We start from the raw sequence: 22,878 nt of genomic DNA, 5'->3' as shown, positions 1-22,878 counted from the left end.
GGAGCCACTCAAATAGTTCATAACAGCGACTTTAAAAAGATGGTGAAAAATGAATCACCAACCAACTGGGCACTAATGTGGTGGCAAAATAAATAGCTGGTATTTAAAGTTAATATAAAAATATAGTAAATCACACAAATCATATTTGTCACTGAAGAGAAGTGATCTATTTTTAAATGGCTGTGAACAATTTTCTGATATGTACTGTCACTCAAAGTGAAGGGGGTCATTGGGTTGGCTGAGCTGGCCCACAAACCAATGATGTCTGTTGTGGGGAGCAGAAGCAAAATAGGATGACAATTTAACAATTTAACAAACAAATTGATGAAGCCTACTAACCAAAACTCCCTCTATGTATGTGTGTTATGTATGTTTTTTTTAAAACAAGAGTCTAGCGAGGTAGCTACATTTTTCTAAAAAAACAGGCCTTAAAAAAGATCAGAAACGTGAGCTACGATTGCCGGCACAATGGTATTGTCAGATGCTGCTTAGCCACTCAAAGTCGCTGTGATACTAACATTTATATAAAGAGCAACTGTCTTGAGATTGACTCTAAAATAATTAGGTACAGGTAGAGGTATATTACTCAAGTAACAATAAAGAGGTATTGGAATGAAAAACACATTACAAACTGAATTGCCTCTAAGCACTCACACAATGCTATTTGTCACTATACTGCCATTTACATATTATCTAATGGACTTCATCAAGGGGGATAAGCGTCTGCTAGTGTTGGGTGATTGCAATTTATGCAAGAACGATTTGCACGTTCACAAGTGGGTGAACTGAAAAAATGCATAATATAGCTTAAATTTGTACATTTTATAAAAGTCCTTCTCACTATAGATGGATGGGCATAAAGTCAACTTCTTGTTCTGCTTCAATGTAGCACCATGTTATATAGAGATATGTTCCTCAACCTGGACCATTATGTTGCAATATCATTCACCTACAAGTCGTTTTCCTCAAAAGATCAAAAGTACTGCACCAACATATCAATGAAACTGAATAGGAAATTGGCCAACCTGACCACCTTGCTCCCATATCAGAGGAAAATATCTAATACTTTGAATGATTTGCAGGTGGAAAACAAATCATTTAATTTACGAACGTGTCAAGGTTACCGTAAATTACTTAACATGTGCACCATTGACCGAGACGCACACAGAAATCCTCACAGTCCCCAGATATTTTGATGAGCTTGGATTCTATGGAAAAAAGCACAAACACTTGAAGCTAACTGACACATGGATAAAAAGCATATATATCTCTCAAAGATAAGGACCCCCCAGGCCTTTCAAAAGCAATCATAGAATCGTTTATATAAAGGGCCACCTCAATCCTATTCTTTCTCGCAACTATCAACCAAATGCTGACCTTTCAAATCTAATTAAACATCTTGAGATGATAGTAAATGAACAGCTACAACAAAACCTCATATCACCAATAATCAGGCCTTCATCTGGTATAAGGAACTGATTTGTCTCTAGTCATTATGGTTTATAGTATATACTGTTTGTTGATCAGGGGCATGTGGCTAAGAAGGTGCTTGTTGATCTCTTCACAGCTTTGAATACTATGGACCATCAGCACATTGTGTTTAAGATTGGAGAAAGTAGAAATACAAATAAATACTCAAAGGAATTGACTTTGTTTCTATTGGACAATAGTACGGTTGTGGAGATGGGTCCCTACTTTGCCCCACCTTAATTGATTGACTGTAGAGTACCACAGATATTACTACTTTCTACTAATTGTTTGAAATCACTTCATAGTGTGAATACCACATGGTGAATTCACTTGTTCAATCCTCGTGTTTGTCTTTTCAGGAAATATTGCGATATACCAGTAACCCTGGGTGAAGCACTATGCTCCGCTCGTGGAGTTTGCGAAGTTTTCGCAACTTCGCACTACGCGAGCTGCACGTAGCACAGTGCGAACATGCGTAGTGCAGCGTAGCGTAGTGCAGCGGTCGTTTTTTGCTTGTTCACGGTCCTGAACGTCATGTTCGCGACCGCGAGCAAGCAAAATGACATCCCGGCGAGATTCTCAGCGCGAGGAGGTCAGGTTTCTCATTGTGAGTGGTTGCGCATGCTTGCAACCGCTCTCAATGAGAAACTACCTGTTCGCGTTGAGAAAGCTGCCGCTCGAGTAATAATCTACTCGAGCAGCCGAAAACTACAGCTCGCACTGTGCAAGATGCCGTTTTCAAAGCTTGCACAGTGCCGGATGCTTGTCCGCACTGTGCAATCATTGAAAACGCATCTTGCACAGTGCGAACATGCTACTACGCAGCTCGCGTAGTGCTACGTGAAGTTCCCGTAGTGCGAAGTGCACTTCGCGTAGCGCTACTTCGCGAACTACGCCCACCCTTATATACCAGTATACAAGCTTGTTTGTAGAATCAGTCACTCACAAGTGGGTTGTAAAAATAAGATGAAAAAAGCCCCATAACTACAATATCCTTCTTAAGCTTGGTTAAAATGGAACATCCACATATATTTAGCTCTGGCTTTGCCTTTACTACAGCGTATTTAAACCTACTGCTATCTTTCTCAAATATCTACCTCATGTCCTACATGTGATTATATAAATTAATGTCACATGTAACCATGCATAGACTTAAATCTGATGTCCTTCCCACACAAAAAGCTCTGTTATGCGGTGACATTAAACACTTGATCTAATGTTTAGTCCCACTATATCCCTATCAAAACATCCTCATCTTGCACTCAAAGTATGAACTTAATATAAACATTCATACAACTAAATATCAATTGTCACTCTACAACCTCACAACAACACTCATCAACACACCATATTTCATATTTAATAACAACCCCCAATCCTAATTGTCTTTAAAATTACTTTTTACTCCAGTACATCTACCACCAATTAGCCATTTACCAACTGCTTTAACAATACAGCCTCACACACTACAAAGCCTCTCATTACTCCTTTTTTTAATGTTTTTATTATCATTTTGTACTTTTATTGCAAGCCGTACAAGATTACTGCAACATAGCTAGTACAACAAATATACAAAAAATAAGATTTAGCAGCCAAACAACAAATACAGGGGAACAAAACGACACATTCCAAAAAGAAACATCGTAGAATATATACTGTGACAAATTAAAAAAATTAAGCCAACTCCCCCTGAATCCATTGCCGAACCGCGTCCCAGATTTTCATTCCAAAGGATCTTTTCCTTCTACCTTTTGTTCTATATATAGCTTCCTCTATATTATAAGAGGCTAAAAGACGTGCTCTCCAAGCTTCAAATGAAGGAGGAGAAGGGCTGATCCACTCTTGCGTAATACAGGCCCTAGTTATGGCCATAGATATAAATAAGAGAGCTTGTTTTCCCTCTGGTAACGTATCCGAACTTACACCAAATAAAACAAGTTCCCCTGTTTGAATAAGTGAAAACCCCAACACTGTAATCAAGAATGTCTGAATTGCCTCTAAAAAGGGAGCTAACAGAGGAACATATGTATCGAGTCTGCGGCCTGACAGCCACACCTATTACATGCTATGCCAACCGTCGCGCCCCATTTAGAAATTTTCAAGGGCGTATAATATAAATCATATAGGGCCATGTAGTGCTGAGTGCGCGATCTGCCAGTAATCAAGACGGTATTAGCCAAAGCGATTGATTCTTCTAGGCGGATAGTTTCAGTACCTAGCCTCTCGGCCCATCTTGCTGCATAAGCAGCTAGATCATCTGGACATGTAGCCAAAAGAACTCTATAATAATGACCGATCCGTTTTTTAATAAACAGATTGTCAATAAGTGGGATCCTGACAATGCCAGAAACCTCCAATGATGACAAAGAATTGAAGAAACTATGGATCTGTAAATATTTAAAATAGTCCTGAGTCGAAAGATTATATCTATCTGTTAATTCCGAGAAGGTAAGTAACCGACCATCCTGCCATAGATCGTTCACCCAATAGATTCCTTTATTTCGCCATCGAGACATAACCGAATCCTGAAACACAGGTGGAAATATTTTTTAGAGGCAGAGAGGGGTGAATAGATCAAAAGTTTCATAATTCCCAGTTGATGCCTAACTATCTTCCATACCCCAAAGGCTGCTTTCAGAGTCTTAAATTTAGTTTTTTTGTAGTAGCTTGGTTCTGTATTTTTGAGGAAGCAGCCTCGACACTCTTCTCCCATTATAAGTTCATATATTGAAGGTGAATGACTCTGAAGAATCCTTGCTTTTCCCCCACTAATCAAAGGCGAGATAAACTGTAAAACAGACGCGACATAGTAGTACAAAAAATATGGAATTCCCCCCCCCCCTAGATTTTGGTAGAATCATCTTTTTAAATGATCTACGATGTTTTTTGTAGCCCCAAAGAAACCTAGATATCATTCTTTCCAATTGCTTAAACAAGATCGAGGGAAACTCAAGAGGGATAGATCGAAACATATAAAGAAATTTGGGAAGTATAATCATTTTTAGTACATTATTCCAGCCAAATAAGGATGAATGAAAATGATCAATCTGTTCAAGTGTAGTATTTGCCTTTTGAAAAACCGGGTTAAAATTTATGGCTGGGATATCTGATACAGGGGATGTAATTTTGATACCCAAATATGTTGCTACCGGTACTAGTGGAATCGACGGGGGAGGAGTCTGACCTATAAATAAATTTTGAGTTTTCGCTATATTCAACTTATAGCCGGAGAAAGCCCCGAAGTTAGTGGCCAAGTCCTCTATCACTGGGAGAGCTTTCTGGATACTAGTTGTAAGCACTATTATATCATCGGCGTAAGCGAGCGCTCTATAATTGGTATTGGCAACAGAAACAGGTGGTATTTCCGATGCTGAGTTCAGTTTGTTAAAAAATATATCTATATAAAGGGCAAATAAAAGTGGGGAAGAAGGACAACCCTGACCGGTACCTCTGGAAATGGAAAAAAGGCCAGATTTTTGGGAACCGATTTTTATACAAGATGTGGGTGACAAATAAAGAGACTTTAAAGCTAAAATAATCTGTGGGCCAAACCTTTTCATTGCTAGCATCTCCCACAGATATAACCAGGCTACCCTGTCGAATGCCTTCTCGGCATCCAACAGGGTAATGCCAAGATCGCATCTCATCACTTCGGCCCGGTCCATTAAGGTGATTACGCGCCTAACATGGTCCGAGGTATCCCGGGATGGGATGAAACCATGCTGGAGAGGCAAGACTATTGTAGAAATTGCCCCCGATATGCGGGATGCTAAGATCTTCGAAAAGATCTTACTATCCGCATTAATGAGCGATATCGGTCTAAAGGATGAGGGAAGAAGAGGGGGTTTACCTTCTAGAGAAAGGCCATAATTGTTGATTGACTCCATGATGGAGGTGCTACCGCATTTTGAGCCTCTACACAAGTCTGAAGGAAATCTTTTTTCAAGAGATGTCTAAACACCCTATAAAACTCTAAGGGTAAACTGTCTGGCCTTGTAGCTTTCCCGGTGGCCAGCGAAAGAATGGCCACCTCTATTTCATCCCATGAAATTTCTGCGTCTAGTGCTGCAGATTGAACATCAGTTAACTTAGAGATATTATCAGTCCCACAAAAATTTAGCAGGGACTCCGAGGAATACGATAGATTTTCCTCCGTATAAAGTTTACTATAAAATGAGCGAAAGACCTCCAGGATTTCTTCAGGTTGACTATAAATTTGTCCCGAGTCATCCTGAATCTCATTCACGGTATTAAATACTTCCTGCTGCCTGAGCCTCTTGGCCAAGATCCATCCTGTCATTTCCCCCACTTCATAAACTTGGGAGCGAAACACTGTAGCCTGCTCAGCCAGTTTCCTCGCAAAGACCTCATACAGCCTAGACTTATGTATAGCCAGTCTTGATTTCATATGCTCAGTGTCTTGAGCTGCAGTGATAGCTGAAACCAATTTAGCCTCCCATTCTTGTACTGCCTTATAGTAAGTAGCGATTTTAACCCCAGAGGACCTTTGTTTATTAATAGAGTATGATAGAGTCTCTCCCCGGACCGCAGCCTTAAACGAATCCCAAACCATTTGAGTAGTAGCTGTACCTCGATTGATATAAAAAAAATCTTTAATCCATTTAGACATGTGTTCGATATACAATGAGTCTGCCACAAGTTTGCATTCGAATGTCCAGGAAGTTATGATCGGGGATGGGCCATATCCTTGCTTGATCTCTATTAATATAGGATTATGGTCTGAGATTATTCTCGGGAATATCTCATAGGTGATTTTGTTTAAAAGTGTCGAAGAAATAAAAAAATAATCTAGACGAACCATTTTCTGATGTGGGGCTGCATAGAACGTATACCCAGGTGACATGTCTCTTTTAACAAAACCCACATCCGATAGGCCAAACTCTATAGCTAAGCCTCTTAGTGACTTGTAAATCTTCTTCTTAAGCCCAGAATAGGGAGTCTCTGAACTTATATCAAAATCTCTATCAATATGAACATTGAAGTCCCCACACAGTACTAATGGAGTGGACCATCCAGCTAACTCTATACTTAAAAAATTTAAAAGATCAGGATCATCGGAATTTGGGCCATACATTGAACAAATAGTTAACCGTTTACCATCTATAGAGAGTTCTATTATGACCCATCTTCCATACTGATCAGTTTTAATACGATTGCAAGACCCTAGCCCTTTCCTAATAAGCACTGCCACTCCCCTCGTAGTAGTACCTTGACTCGTGCATCCCAGGAGATGCATACCCAGATCATTAAACCATTTTCTATTATTCCAGATCAGATATGTTTCTTGCAAACACAAAACATCTATCTTCATACTATAGATGATTTGAGCACACATACCCCTTTTTTGCTTGTTATTCAAGCCACAGATGTTCCAAGAACAAATCCTTAATTTATCCATTTACAATTTTTTTTTTTTTTTGCTTTTTTGTTTTCCCCACTTCTTATATGTCTCACTTTTAGTTAGTAGCCCCTGCTTTAAACCTGTCTGATAATAACAAACAAACATGTCTTCTCCAGCTATCTTACAATGCCAATTACTTGCAATAATCCTGTACTTGCTTGCAACAATAAGTTTGAGACATCACATTTTGGATAATAGATCCTTTGCTGTGCTCTCCGAAGTTAGAAAATGGGTTCTTTCCTTAAATATAACCTTAAGTTTCCAGGGATTAAGAAGGAAGGCTTGGGCTCCCTTTGCCTGAAATGAAGGAATAAGTTGGCGAAACTGCGAACGTTGTTGAACAGTAAAATGACAATAGTCAGGACGAACAAAGAAGTCCAGACCCTTTCCCCTTCGTTTACGATCTGGCCGAGCTAGATCATACAATGCTTCACGTGCCAGAAAGTTGTTCAGAGAGATCAGAAGGGCTCTTGGTTGGTTGTTAAAGGCACCGCCAGAGTTCTTATTGCGTTGGAAAGGGAATCTGTGAGCTCTCAGAAGCTCCCGGTCCCGCTGCCACTGGGTTAACTCCGGCAAAGCTTCGGTAAAGAGCTCAATAATAAACTGCCTGACATTGGATCCCTCACTTCCTTCGGAGATACTCAAAACGCGCAAATTATTGCGCCTAGACTTGTTCTCTAAGTCCACCAGCTTCCAATTGAAGTCCTCCTTTAAGTTAGCAAGAGTGGAAAGCTGAGAGCCTTGCTGAGTCAAGACATCTTCAATAGCAGAGATCCTCCCCTCAGCCTCCTGCACTCTAGCGGATGTTTCATTGCAAGTTTTTACTACTCGCCTTAGATTGTTTTGAAGTTTGCGTACTGCTGCTTGCGTACGCAAATTCTCAGCTCTGGTTTCTTCCCGGTGCTGCACCATCACTTGATACAGCATGTCCAGGGTAGTCCCGGATGTCTGAGAACTCTGAGACTAATCAGCCAGGTCTGGAGGAGTGTTCTCAGCAGAGGTAATGAGAGCAGGAGAGCCCAAATTCTTGTCAGCTTCAAGTTCTGAGGGGGAGATCCCGCTACCTGTCCCCCTAAGAACCGTGTTCTCCTCAGCCCCCCACTCCATTCGAGCAGAAGGAGAGTCGCCATTATCTGCTCCCTCTTCAATGGAAGAGCTGGATCTTTATTGAGCCCCACCAGTTAAGCTAGCGGTGCTAACGTCATCTCTCCACTCCCCGTCCAAACACTCCAGCTCCAATGCAGTAGATAAATCCGACATTGAGTAAAAATTCCCTGCCGAGTCAACTGATTGCGTGTCCCCAATAATATCAGCCTCCTCCTGAGAGTTAGTGTGAATAGTGCTGCCAGCAATAATAACATCAGAAGTCACGCCTTGAAGGTTTGATCCCTGAACAAAGAGAGTAGCTGTGCCCTTGCTAGCAATGCTTGCGGTTTGGATGGTAGCAGTCTGTGAAACAATGCCAGAGCCAGAAGGAGGAGCCAACGCCTCCATATTCGCGCTGCCAATGACAACCTCGGCAAGATTATCTCCAGAGTTTATCGGCTGAGATTCAGAATCGCCCAGTTGGTTGCCAGTAGTCTTCTCTTTCTCCTTATTCAATGCCTTATTTCCCTTTTTAAACATGCCAGGTATTTTTTTAGGAGCAGTACCACTACAGGTCCCAGCATGCAATGGGTCGGTTTCGGGCAGCTTGAGAGGAGTAGCCGGAATAGCCGGAATAGTCAGAGTACTGTCCTCCTGCACGAATTCTAAATCGATATTTACAACTTTTAAGGCAGTTCCAGGATTACCCGGCTTACCGGTAATAGTTGCTGCAGCAGTCACTGCCCGTGTTTTTGGTTTGGGACCCATCACCGGTCCTCGTCTCCGTGACCGTCTCCCCAGCGCTCCTTCGCCTTTGGACTGCCCGTCAGTAACACCTGGTTTCGCCGAGGGAATCCGTGACCGACTCCCCAGCGCTCCTTCGCCTTTGGACTGTCCTCCAGTAACACCTGGTTTCGAGGAGTCCCGAGCCCAACACAGCAGTCGTCCAGTGCCCAGCTGACTCCGCCTCAGAGACTGCCCCGAGGTACCGGCCGCCGAACGCCAAGCAATTTGCAAGTACCGGCGATATTTGTAAAGAAAATCCTGCCGCATGCTCGTGAAACTAGAGATGAAAGATCCGCCCAGAGCTCTCAAGCACCTCTGTCAGTGTCCGAGAAAGGAGAGCGAGCGCCCGACAACAGATACAGGTGAGAGCGCCTAACAGCGAACACGGTTCTGCTGCTCACTCGGATGCGCACGCATCCGCCATCTTGCCCCCTTATTACTCCTTATATATTCTTATATCTCCAACACTAGTCTGACGTGTGAAGTAAAATGAGCACAGCACAGCACCGAAATGGATGTTTCCTTGCAAATGGGCTCTGTGAGAAACTCTCTAATTAAAGGGTGTATCATCCAATCCGTTCCTTTTAAAATTCATTTCACCCTAGCATTAAGCACAACTTGAGCCAATCATATAACCCCCATTCATGTCTAGTGTGGGAGCAATATTAAACACACACTATGTATTGAGTTCTCTGATTTCAGAGTCTTCTGCCATATCAGGTCATCTAAAAATATAATTTGCCCAATCCCATGCCCACATCCTCGTGGCAAGTCCATGTGTCATTAGCCAATCATTGAAACCCTGTCTTCTGTATGGCGAATATCAGTACAGGAATCACAAACTGAGGTTTCTCATAATTCCCAGGCCAAGTATCCTATCAGGAAACCAAAAATTTAAACCGACCAATCCTTCAGTCCAAACAATTTTTAGCTGAATGCGGCACAGGCACAAGAATCCTTGTAGTCGGGAGCTGTAGCGTATTTTCATTAGTAAATGTGAATTGCATTCTCTATAAATAGCTGATCTCATGAATACCCCCAAGTTATTTTTATCCTTAAGGTTGTTAAATGTCCTATGACATCTTACAACACTATGGCATAGCATATATTATCATTTGTTTCCAAAGCGGTCCATTAGGTTTTTGCATGTTGAAGCAATTTGTTCTACAGTCTAAGGTAGGGACAAAAGGCTTCATGAAGGCCTTGACTGGTGGCCCTGGTCAGTGGAGACTTTTGCTTCCTTCACCTTGGCGGAGGAATGCTCAACATATTTGGACATTGTGACTGGTGGGGGTTCTCTGTTTTGTCAATAATAATGTCAAACTGGCCACCATGGTTTTTCATCTCACTCAGAAAATTATTTTCTTTTTCAGAAACAAAGCCCGAAAGTGGGTGTTTGTTTTTGAAATAGAATTTAGTGGTCATGACATGCAGAAAGATATCACTCGGTGTTTGATAACCACATTCACATCGGAGCCCAAGGAATGAAAATCAGAACAGTTGCATATGCCTATTTAGGGCAGAATGAGCAAGTGGCAGATAGAGAATTAACTCAAAGATTTCGAATCACAGTGCCAGCTGAATCTCTGTTGACAGAAACTCTGTGGTTTTCCCCTCACTTAGTGGGGCTGAGGAATGGAGAGGTGGGTTGACACGTCATCTGCTGTTTTTTTTGGATGCCCCACAGCTATCAACCTCTAAATGAGCTCCAGTGCATCCTTATTGTGAGCATAAATTATTAATTGTGGTGGATGTAAGTACACCACAAGTAATAATGTCATAAACGTATTATGTTCATTCAAATCTTTCAATAATTTAAGGCTGAGTTGAACTGCTGAGTAAACTAGTTTGAACTGATTGCTGCCAAACATAGCCTTCACCATTTGGCCAAATGTAGATTGCCACATCGAGATTTGTGATCCATTCTGGCTCCTTTTCTTTGGGGATCAGTTACTCCACCATCTTTGCCTAATCACAAGAGCAGGATGGATGGTTTTGTTGACATAGTGGGGGTAGGTCCAGCCCTTCACATCTCCTCACAGGTCTCAAACAGCAAGTGCAGTCCTTATTCTGTTCTTCCTCAGGTCCAGAGAGTGTTCTGAGGAGGATATCCTGGGTATCACTTATGCTTGCACCAGCTAGTGGGTGGTGGTGACTCATGGCTCCTCTCTGACTTTCTCTGGGAGTAAACATACCCAGGGCAAACTCGCCCACTTTAACAGCAGTTCCTGTTTGCCCTACTGCAAATGATCCCACAGTGCACCTGACTCCCAAAAGATGGGGGAACCATTGTTCCTGGTGCAGAGCCTGTGTGCCCTTCCTGATAGGTGGCCAGGGTACTGAGCCATCCCCTCGTATGTGGTCATTCAAAACTGGCTCTAGGACTACGTCTCTTGTCACTGGGTTTGATGCCAGCAGGACTAGGGGGGCCAAAGTTGGTTCTGTCCAGGTGTCACCTGACATTTACTGAAAGAGGGCAGGCTAAGTTAATTAAGTTCCTTCTGTCCATCCCAACTGGTTTTCCTACCAGGAGAAGAAAAACACTTTTCCACAGAAGGCCACTGTCCCTACTCTAGCAGCAGTTTTCACGCTTATTAAGGTAAAACACTTACTGAACAGCTGATGGAGAGATAATGTAAAATAGCCACAAGGAGCTTCAGTGTGAGGAACAATATATATCTATATGTTTGCATCAGCGAAATAAGTGAATCAATCCCAAATTCTCCTCCACACTATCTCAGACCCACTGAGCTAACTAGGTCTGCTCTGACCAAACTGCTTGCTCTGTGCTCCTAAAATAACCACTCCCTTTACAAATCTATTCAAGCCTGACCCCACCCCTCCCTTTACAAATCTATTCAAGCCTGACCCCAGGACCTTTATTGCCCTCTTTGACACGTCCTGGGCTGGGTTAACAGCTGTGAGAAGCCTCTGAATCTTGCAGGTTTGCATAAACTTGCTTTCTGGTCCCCTGTGCCCTTATATTGCTCTATGTCCTGGGCTTGCATGACACTTCTATTTGTATAAGTACAACCGTATTTGGCCTTGTCCACATCTTATGATTTTACTGATGACTGCAATTTCTGCCCTATATATTCTCCTCTGAATACCTATGAGGGGCAGAAGAAGCCTGTTCCAAGACGTGACACTGCGTCTGCTTTCTGGCTTGGCAAACCAATAAACGGACAAAGGTGCAAGAACATTTCCTGTGTTTTGTGGCAGCTGGGGTCTGTTTGCTTTGCGTCGCTCTGAAGAGGGTTGGAGGATTTATTACCCAACATAATGGATTTATTACCCAACATTCAGGCGGGGGAAAGGTAATTTTTTTTATTTAATTTTCCTAAATATTGATTTAAAATCTATCTTTATCATTGGATGGGGTTTTTAATACACATTAAGAGAGTGATTTAATTATTTTTCCATATGGTCAAAATTCAAGATAGCAGAATTAATAATTTTGGGCCAGATGTACAACTCACCAATTTGCGATTCCCAAATTGCTTCGCATTCGCGACCCGCAAATTGGGATGTATAACAGTGTCTCAGACACGTAGCGATTCCTAATGGGGTAGCAAATTGCATGCCTTATGACTATTAATGAGGGTGTCGCAATTTGTAACCCCATTGGGAATGGCTAGCACTCACAGGGATGGTAGCCTGCTGAGGTCAGCAGACCACCATGTCTGGGACTGCTTTTCAATAAAGCAGTCTTTTAAAATAAAAAATGCAGCCTGTTTTCCTGAAAGGAAAATGGGATGCATTTAAAAAAGAAAAATGAAACTTTTCAGTTTAATTTTTTTAAGGGCAGGCAGTGGTCCCTTTTGTATCGCTTTGTTCGCCCCATGTGTGGCAGGGTATGCTCAGACGTGAGTCCCTTGCTCACTTGGCCACTGGATTCAAGATAGCCTGGCTGATGAGGATTATGAATCCGAAACCGGTCTCAGGATGCTTGTTTCCGGTCCAGGGAAGACATGGCTTGGCAGTTCGGGCTGGACTGTTCCCATGAGGCACAGGGTTAGACTGATTTGCATATGGCCATGTCTGAACTGGGGTGGCTGAGTGAGCTAAAGAATGGTGATGGATTAAACCCAGATCAGTTGACTGGGGGTGAGTGTTTGATTTGCTCAAACGCTCCGTCCATCATCCCCTTTTGTATGACTTTTAATGCAAGTCATTAATATTTGGAAGTCTTTAAATTGTTAGAACTTGCAGTCATGTCAGTTTACACTTTAATCATATTTATTTTGATTTTTGTATAGGAGAAGGTTTTGTCTTGTTTACTCTAGCGATTTCTATTAGATTTGAACACCAGTTACGAAATATTCTTAACATTTTTGTCAGATTATGATAAAATAAGTTTAATTCACTTAAACAATCAACAACATGCAGTTCCTATTTGTAAAATCAAGAGATCAGAAGAAGAAAGTATATATAATATTAGAGATATATTGAATAAACAATCGAATAAATTATATTTGTAGCTATTTTAATGGGTTTTCAATTTTTCGAGAAATAAATCAAGATCATTAACTCGCCATTAACACGTGTATCTATTGCACATCCAAAGACCATCATATGCCGCAACCAATAGAAATGGAAGCCATGTACTCCATAGCCAACGGTTTGCGCTCAAGCATGACAGATACGCTGCATCAGGTGAATACATTATATTATTAATTCTCAGTTTGATATCTATAAAGTTCTGTAGCTGTATTTTACAGCCTAAATGTTAAAAATAATATAGTAAAATCTCATATGATAGTCCTAAATATAATGTGTTATAGAAAGTAAGTGCCTGCCTGAGGCAAGTATTTTAGTAGGAAAGCTTTTGTAGCTAAAAAATATTGGAGTACAAAGTTATCATTCTTATCAGATCATTTCGAAAATTGTATATTTAAATTCCAGAACTAAGTAGAATACTATGACATATGGGATGCTCTAAAATGTAATGATCCACTTCAAGTACTGTGTATGCCTTAGTCTGTAGTTTTCATCTGCACATAAAATCATGCTGCATTACCACCATACGGTACATTTTTAAATCCCAGCGCTGAGGTTTGAGCTTGCAAAATCTGCTAGGTGAAAAGACACTGCCATCTCTTAAAGCAATTGATTTCAAAAGCCAATGAAACGTTCCTACTGATGAGTGTGCTTTTGTGGCAATGTTGTTTTTACAGGTGGCCTGCCAATGGTATAACAATTGCAGATTTAATGGTCCTGTGCAATGCCTGCAAATGCGGATGTTTTCTATCTTCATATCGGGTTTTAGACAGTGGTGGCTCCTCCGCTATGGTCGAGGAGCATCGCCCCACTGCTTCACAGCAGTGCCAACGTTAAAAATACATAAAATGATAATAACTTAGTCATTATCATTTTATGGTTAGTGTCCGTCTGCGTTGCGGGAGGGCATGTGGGTGGTGCTGCTCTGCTCTGGGAGCAGGGGGGAGTGGTTTGCCCACTCCTAAGTGCACAATGACTGTTTGGTCAGCCATTTCGGGCCACCCAAAACAGTCATGCGCACTTCCCTGTTCTCCATGCTGGTTGCAATACAGCCTGCATGGAGAACATGCCCAGCCCTCCAGCCCCTGGCTGAGTGCCGTGTCAAGGCGCTCAGGCTAATCACAACACTGCATTGTAGTGTTGTGATTGGCTTTGGGGAGGGAGCCTGGCTGCCTGCTTCCTGTTTCTGTTGGAGGCAGGAGAGCAGAAGCAGAGAAGATGCAGGACCTGGCCTCAAGGTAGGTTTTTTTATCCGACCCCACCTGAAACCGCACGTGAAACCCACACCCACGGCTCCCCTTCTCAACCCCCACCCCCCACCCGCAAGCCATGGCATCCGCCCCAGATTTTAGGATTTCTTTTGCAAAATTCTGCTGCGAGTAGCTATCCTGGCTGAAGACGGCTGACAGCCAGAAACCGGTCCTAGGATGCTTGATTCAGGTCCAGGAAAGACATGGCTTGGCAGTTCGGGCTGGACTGTTCCCATGAGGCACAGGGTCAAGGCTGATTTGCATATGGCCATGTCTGAACTGGGGTGGTGTGGAGTGCAAAAAAACGATGGATTTAGGCCCAGATCTCTGTACTGGGGTGAATGTATGACATTGTTCTTCATTCTGTCCATCAACTTGTTTTTCATTTGTCACCCCGAGTGGGATGGGTATGCTCAGACGTGAGTCCCATGCTCTCCACACCACTGGAGTCAAGCTATCCTGGCTGAAGACGGCTGATAGCCAGAAACCGGTCCTAGGATGCTTGATTCTGGTCCAGGAAAGACATGGCTTGGCAGTTCGGGCTGGACTGTTCCCATGAGGCACAGGGTCAAGGCTGATTTGCATATGGCCATGTCTGAACTGGGGTGGTGTGGAGTGCAAAAAACAATGGATTTAGGCCCAGATCTCTGTACTGGGGTGAATGTATGACATTGTTCTGCATTCTGTCCAACAACTGTTGTTCTGCGAGTTACATAACAGCAGCAACTGTATGGAAGCCCCTACCTTACTCTCCCAGTGCCATTCGCAAATGCAGTTACTAGATAAAAAAATGTTCTGCTCTATGCTGTACTTTTGGATTTGTTTCTTATATCTACACAGAATCAGGATTTGCCCCCGTGAAACTTTTGATAAACTTGTGTATATTGATTTTAAAGCAAATCTCTACTTGAAGTGCACTCTATTTTAATACCATAGAGAATCTTTGGAACACCTGCCTTTCACAGAATTTGCATGTTTTTGTTAATATTTAAACCAAACGGAGAGGAGTTGGCCTAATGGCTAAGGCTGTCAACCTCGAATCTGGGGAACTGGGTTTGAGTCTCGGCAACGACGCTGAACATCCTGTGATACTGGGCAAATCACTTAATCTCCCCGTGGCTAACATAAAAAAATGTGTCCTCATGTAACGCAACTGGTTCTATGTAAAGCGATCTGATACCCGATACCTTCGGGTCAAGTTTGCGCTATATAAAACTCTGTAAAATAAAAAGTAATAAATAAAGGTACTGCAGATTCTACAAAGCCTATGAGGCTTGCACCACAATCCTCCTCACCCCCACGCTGCTACAACACAAAACCACTCCTAGATACTTTGAAGTGAGTGTGGCGTCTTTGCTGCTTCTGATCCTTCACCAATGTAGATGTACATCCTCCAGCCCACGAAGCACTGTAATCGTGTGACAGCAACATCAAAGTTTTAAAAATGCACCTGTTTGCTTTTTTGTCTATTTAATTGTTTTCGAAACAGAGGTGCTGCCATTAAAAAGTAAAACTACATGAGGCAGACCCGGTGCAATATAATTTGCTTCCCAATGTCACCCCATTGCAACCCTGTCAGCAACAGTTTATAATAAAACACCCTCACTATAATAGTCCTGTGCAAAATACTGTGACACCAGCACTACGAAATTCGTGCTTGAAATTCATTGACTCGATCCTCCAATGGTTCCAATCTGTCCTGACACAGATGTACCATGCCTGTCTAAATCTGATCTAACAAGGGTGGTTGTGGTACAAAAATATTTTCCAACTCACTGCCCCAGGGTATAATTACGACTTTTTATGCTACTCTAATTCGGCTGTTTCTTCAGACTCAGGACGAGTAAATGGAGGGTTTACAACTTGGTTCAAACTGTCCCTGAGCTCAAAGATCACTCCAATTGAGTTCAATTGTAAAGTATGCCAGGAATTTCCTGTAAGTGGCATGTATGAATTTAATGTCTAATTAATTAATTTATATAATAATAATTTTGGAACTCAAAATAATCCATATAGAGGATATAGCAATGTGTGGTTCCTTTAAAGCTAAAATACAAAAGAATATGTTTGATTTGTGTGTGTTTTCAAACCTCGGTGATATTCCAGCACCTAGCGTACAAACAGATTACAGGGGTAAATCATTATATCATTTTATGGTGACTCATGATTTAGTCAATGCACTCAAAATAAAGCACCCCACAACTACTACTCTATTACCTACCTATTTTGGCCATAGTTGTTCTCCTACTATTAAGTATTTGTTTTTGTCTTATTGTCGTTATAAATATTTTGTAAGTGGCAATATTCGAAATGCTAAATTTGGGGAACATTGGGCCAGAGGTACAAAACCATTTAGCATTTTTTAACGGACTGAATCACTATTTCAAGCTGTTAAAAATGCTATACGAACTTTACATATATACAAATGTTCCAGTAGAATTCGCATTCTGCCGTACCCAAAGAGGAAATTGCAAATAGGAATTTCCTATTTGCCATTTCCTGAGCACATGTACAAAGCAAGATAAATGGGCATCTAGGAAATGCAAGTACTATCTACTTCAAGTCAATGATAACCATGTGTAATTTAAAAAAAGCGCTCAAAGATGCTTTTTTAAAGAGCACCTATGCCCTTGGGGCATGTGTGCGCTTTACATGTGCACCGACTGTTTTCGGGTGCATCAAGGAGGGGCCTTAGGCCGATAGGCATCCTTGCTTTAACATTTCCTAATTTGTGATTTCCCATTAGGAAATAGCAAATTAGAAAATGCAAAACCCTTTGTACCCATAGGAATGAATGGTTTGGTATTTCCTAAATAGCGATTTCCGAATAGCGATTCCTACTTTGTAGGATATCTCTATTTCTGTTCATTCCGTTTTGCATTTCCTAAATGGCAATGTCTTAGGATTCACGGTTTAAGAAATGAAAAAATGGAATTTCGTACATCTGGCTTTAATCCATTAATGATATTATTTGTGATACAACAATTTCCTGTTAGAAGATTGTAATGCTATACTCATTACCCAGACCCTCAACATAACTGTTGGAGATTAGCAGGGCATCTTTCTAACCGTTCTTTCATTTTAGAACAATTGATACAAGCCAATCTCAACACTTTTATGACCTGTCTCTCTGATACTTTTAATCTGTTATTATTAGCCCTGCACAGGGTGTGAAGTCATAAAACCTTTTATGCTGCTGTGATTATCATGCTCTCTTGAAACCATGAGCCTCTTTGTTGGCAGCATCCCTCGTTGGTTTGACGCCTACTATCCCTCTGCTAATAGACATCTGTGTAAGACCTTGGCCAGAAAGCCAAAAATGAGACAAGAGGTTTTAGCATGCTGTTCACTTTACAAATCTGCTTTGAAAATGAGAAAAAAGGGAACTTCAACAATTGCATTGGGAATGGCTTACTGAGTCAGGAGCCAAACGCAACTCAACACTTTTTGGCAGGTGGTCAACTCTGTTAAAAACAATGACAGTACTCTGTCCTTTCTAAGCGCCCACATCAAAGACATGCAATGTGAATAAAATTTTTAGATGGTTTGTAGTTTTAGCAATGATTCTATCCGTTTTGCTTATAATTATATTGTTGAACTTTAAGTGAATTTTACGGCTGAAGAAGTTTCGCTTACTGTACGGCAGAATTCAGCAAGCAACCACCCACCCAGAAAAGTCAGTGTGTCTCCATGGATTTTTTTTAATGCAACTTGTCACTAGGGGCACCTCTCTTAAATACTATTGTTTTAATTGCTCTCCTGCCAAACTACTAACTTATTGGTCACCATCTATCATAGTCCTATTTTTTAAAAAAGGTAATCGATTGGAACTGAGCTGTTACAGGCCAATCTCATTTAGTGGGCACCAGTTGAGAACATTCTGATCATCTGTCAATATGTGTTTAGAGAGGTCAAAGTAACTGTTGAACAATGCCTACCATAATCTATTAATTAGAAATTATACAATAGCCAAGCACTTGTCATTACACTTACCTTTTATGGACATATACAGTGCCTTTGATTGGGTAAACTGCTTGAAGTTGTGGTTCTTTCTATTAGAATAAAGCCTTTATGCTGCACTGGTATCTTGTCTTGATGACTTGACCTACATTGTAGTCTGATGGTGTGGGTAAGGTTTCCCAAATGGGGAGCTGACAGAACCTTTTAGTTCAAAAAGAGGAGTTCGGCAAGGATGTATTTTAGCTCCACTTTATTCATTTTTTTGCATTAAGGATATGTATTCTCATCTACTAAATTGTGGGGTTAGTATGCTAAAGATTAATTGAACTGCTATAACTTGCTTTTATGTGCAGATGATGCAGTGCTATTGGCCGCACTCCGAGGGCACTGATGAAGTTAGCAATATCTCAGATAGCTGCACATAATGATTTGTTTACTAGCCTGAAATTGTTTTTCGAAATAGAGATTAAGCCGTACAAGACACCTCCTAAAACAAATTACTGGTTTGATTGCCAATGTAGGATGGCAAAATCTAGCCTAATGAGAGCCTTAAATAGCAATATAAGGTCTGACATTTCTACAGCAAGAAAGACCTATGCTGCGAGTATTAAATCCATTAAAACCAGGTGGTAATCTGGGATTTGGGAAGAAGTGCTAGAAGCAACTAGAGTGAAGGATAGCAGACTGTTCTGGCACTTAGTGACACACATGAGATCTAGAGATTATGCCCTTGGGCTGACCATTTTACTACCCTCTAAGCTGAACCTGATCTTCCTGATAACTCCCATGAACCTTGAATTCTTTCATTCCCTGGGAAAAGGTGGAAACCTTGTTATCTTTACACTGGAGGAAACACGTACTTTGCTTGCTGCACTGAAGCTGGGAAAAGCCCCCGGTCTTAATAGGATTCCAGTTGATTTGTTTCAATCTGAACCCTTGGTATGGGGCCCTTATATCCACACTCTGTCTAACGCAATTGCGGCTGGTGCTCCCATATCGGTTTCATGGAAAGGGGCTGAAATATACCTATTTTTAAGAAGGGAGCCAGGCAAGACCCAAGGAACTACCGTACCATAAGCTTCATAGATAATATACAAAACATATACAACAAACAATTATTGACTAAGCTTTGGGACTGGATACATTCAAATAATGCCCTGTCACACTTCCAGGCCAGGTTCAAGTCTGGTATTAGGATCAGGTTCTCCGCTTTCTGACAATTAAGTTGAAGTCAGTTGAGTTTGATCAACGGTCGCTATTTGTGTCTTTTGTCGACCTACGGGTGGCATTTGGCCTTGTCCCCAGGAGAAACTTATGGGAAGTCCTTGGAAAAATTGGGATTCCGTTGGATCTATTGTCTTTGATCGAACAACTTTAATGAGGGATTTTGCTATGGTAAGACGGGGCCCTGGTGGTGAAACAACCACCAATATCCATATTCAGTATGGTGTCTGCCAAGGGTGGCCCCTACATTGTTCTTACTTTTTTTGAAGAGTGCATTCCTTACATAGAAAACTGCTAAACCATTCCCCTACAACGGGTGGGACCAAAGTGTTGAGTCTGCTGTTTGCAGACAATACTCTCCTCCTTTCTAAAATTGTATCTGGATCAAACAACCTTTTGGGGAGGTTCAATACATTTTGAAAACACTATGGTTTAGAACTAAAAAGCAATAAAACCAAGTTTATGGTATTTAGCCACTGCAAAAAAGGTAAGATGATCCTGACTCTGCAGACTGTAAACATTGAAAGGGTTCATGAATTTGATTTTCTGGGCATTAGATTGAGTGAATCCCCCAAATGGTCAGCCCATATCGAAAAGAGTGCATTAATTCTAAAGCACAGAGCTGGTCTAATATTAAGATTAATTAACAAGGCAGCTGCTTATGCAATTTTCCCAGCGGTAGAAATTTATAAAGCTTGAGGGCAGTGCTATACGGGGCTGACCTGTGTGGGTATTGTAACCTCGACCAGTTAGATATTAGTGAAAACACTTTTCTCAAATCGCTTCTGAGATTATCAAAAACCACTCTGTCACTTACTCTGAAGTTTGATTTCAACCTCAGATACCTTGCTTTCATAGCCTGTGAGAAACCCATCTTATAATGGACCAGATTCTGGGCAAATGAGGAACTGGCCCCACATAGAGACTATGTCAGGGAGATCGTTGATTATCGCTTGATGCTTATGGTCCCCTGAGTATCCCATATTAAAACTTGGCTGTCCAAGAATGGCCTTTCTGTATACTGGCAGAATTCTTCCTCCATGCCCAAGAATGCCTGGGAAATTGTTAAATCAAGTTATTGGAGCATTGTTTTTTCCAATAGAATTTCCCTTGTTCTGGCGGGTAGTTTGTCTGATCTTTATTTAGCCACCAAATGTGATGCCCACTTTGAAGATTTTACAGACTTTGGTGAGATCTTTGTTTATTAAATTCAGACTTGGAACACTCCTGCTGGCTGCCTTTACTGTCACATGGAATAAAAACTCGGCCATGCTCATACCTGATAATTGAAAAGGAAGAGCATGTTTTATTCTTTTGTACAGCTTATGCTAAGCAGCGCAAATGTTGGATCATCCCTCTTTGGTACCTCCTCTACTTAGAAAACCGACATTCAGCTTTAAGATTTAGTAAGTCAGACTTTAGGCCCAGTGTGGTATATAGTTTACAACTTTTTATGCTCAACGTGGAATATTAGACAAAAGGTTGTTGGGGGCAAGCTACTGTTACAGGTGTGACCTGTACGATACTAAAACTATATTGGTTAAACTTTTTATGTATACATTGCAATACATATCCACTGCAGCACTTGCAAGGGGTGGCAACAGGTTAACTGACCAACCCTACAATAGGAATAGATTTATTTTTGAAGGCAACTTTTTTCTGTACTGCCTTGCACTTCTCATTACCTTTGTCATGTGGAACTTGGCCTCAACTATTTGAGGAATATATTAAGTTGGGACCCCTAATGTTATGATTTCCGTCTCACTGATCCCCATGCAACCTTAAATCATTTAATTATACATGTGAAAAAAGGGCTGTCTATCCCCTGGTTGTCCAATGTTAAATATAATTTACTAAAGTTGGGTCGTCCATTTCTGTTAGAGAACCCAGTGTCCCTATTCAAAATAAGACAAACTTAGGGTAAAAGAGAAGTTAAGTGTTTACATCGTAATAGAGAAAGCACTGAACTGCAAAAGGCTGTAATTCAATACTTGAATTTACCGTCATACACAGGTGGTGGGACCCTATCTCATGTTGGCATTAGGACCTTGGGAATGAGCTCTATTGTGTGAGTTTAGGTCTGGAACCCTACAGACTTTATTATATTTTCCCTTAGGGCTATCCAGTCCTGCTGATATTTGAACTTCGACTTGATGTTATTTCCAACACTACTTTGTTGCACTTTGCCTTCTTTTTCACATGTTATGAACATTTTACAAAGCGTTTTCAGCACCCTTATTAGGAAAGTACGATTAAAAAAAACTGTGGTGCTGCCTTGAGGTTTTTATAGTAGCGTGCTAATGACTCTGTCTGCTCTGCTGGTGTATTTTTAAAATCTGCATTCAATGTTAAACTCAATGTTATTCCAATAATTTTTTTATATATTTGTAATTTAAATCTGTTTGTACTTCCTATGTGCGTCTTCGACAACCGAAATAAAGTTGTTGATGATTATAATGATGAACATTAGTTTACATTGGTTTGTTTAGAAAACACGTTTGTTCGAAAACACAGGTTCATCACTGTTTCTATCATTTCATTCTGTTCATTCAACATCCATAGGTATATGTAGCAATACAAAATAGTGTATAATTAGCCCGTTTTCACTTTTTGAAATTGACAATATATACCCAAAGGATGTCCTTGAGCACATTCTTACTCTTACAGAAGGTTTGCACATCATCAATAAAGTTGAATAATCCTTGAATAATACAGGTTGTGATTTGAAAACAGGTGTCTGTATGACCAATCTCACCATCAGGGTTTATCTCAGAGGCATAAAGTGAAACATTAGAGCACCCTTTTTTATTTCTTATTTGCAGCACTAATCTCACATTTAGCATTTACAAATTACTCTGACAGACTGTCCAGAGAACAAATGTGAACCTGTATGAAAACTGTGTCATGTCTAGAATTCATTGTACAAGACAGATTTCCTCTTTGAGATGCAAATGACTTTGGCAATAAAAAGGAAAAAAATCTAATTTCCAGGTTGGCTGCTTCTAATGCTGGCTGAGTAAAAATGCCAAAGAGATTAATTTTGTATTGAATGAATCGAACAAATGAACATTTCTGAAGTCTTTGCACCTCCCGTTGTGCAATGCACAGGTGACAGTAGCAAGACCATAGATAATGTGGATGCACCTGCAACACTCATTGGAAATGGCAGTCAGTATGACT

The sequence above is a fragment of the Lissotriton helveticus genome, chromosome 10 (assembly GCF_964261635.1).
Source record: "Lissotriton helveticus chromosome 10, aLisHel1.1, whole genome shotgun sequence".
NCBI classification, from domain to species: Eukaryota; Metazoa; Chordata; class Amphibia; order Caudata; family Salamandridae; genus Lissotriton; species Lissotriton helveticus.
Note: the sequence above shows the minus strand (reverse complement) of the source record.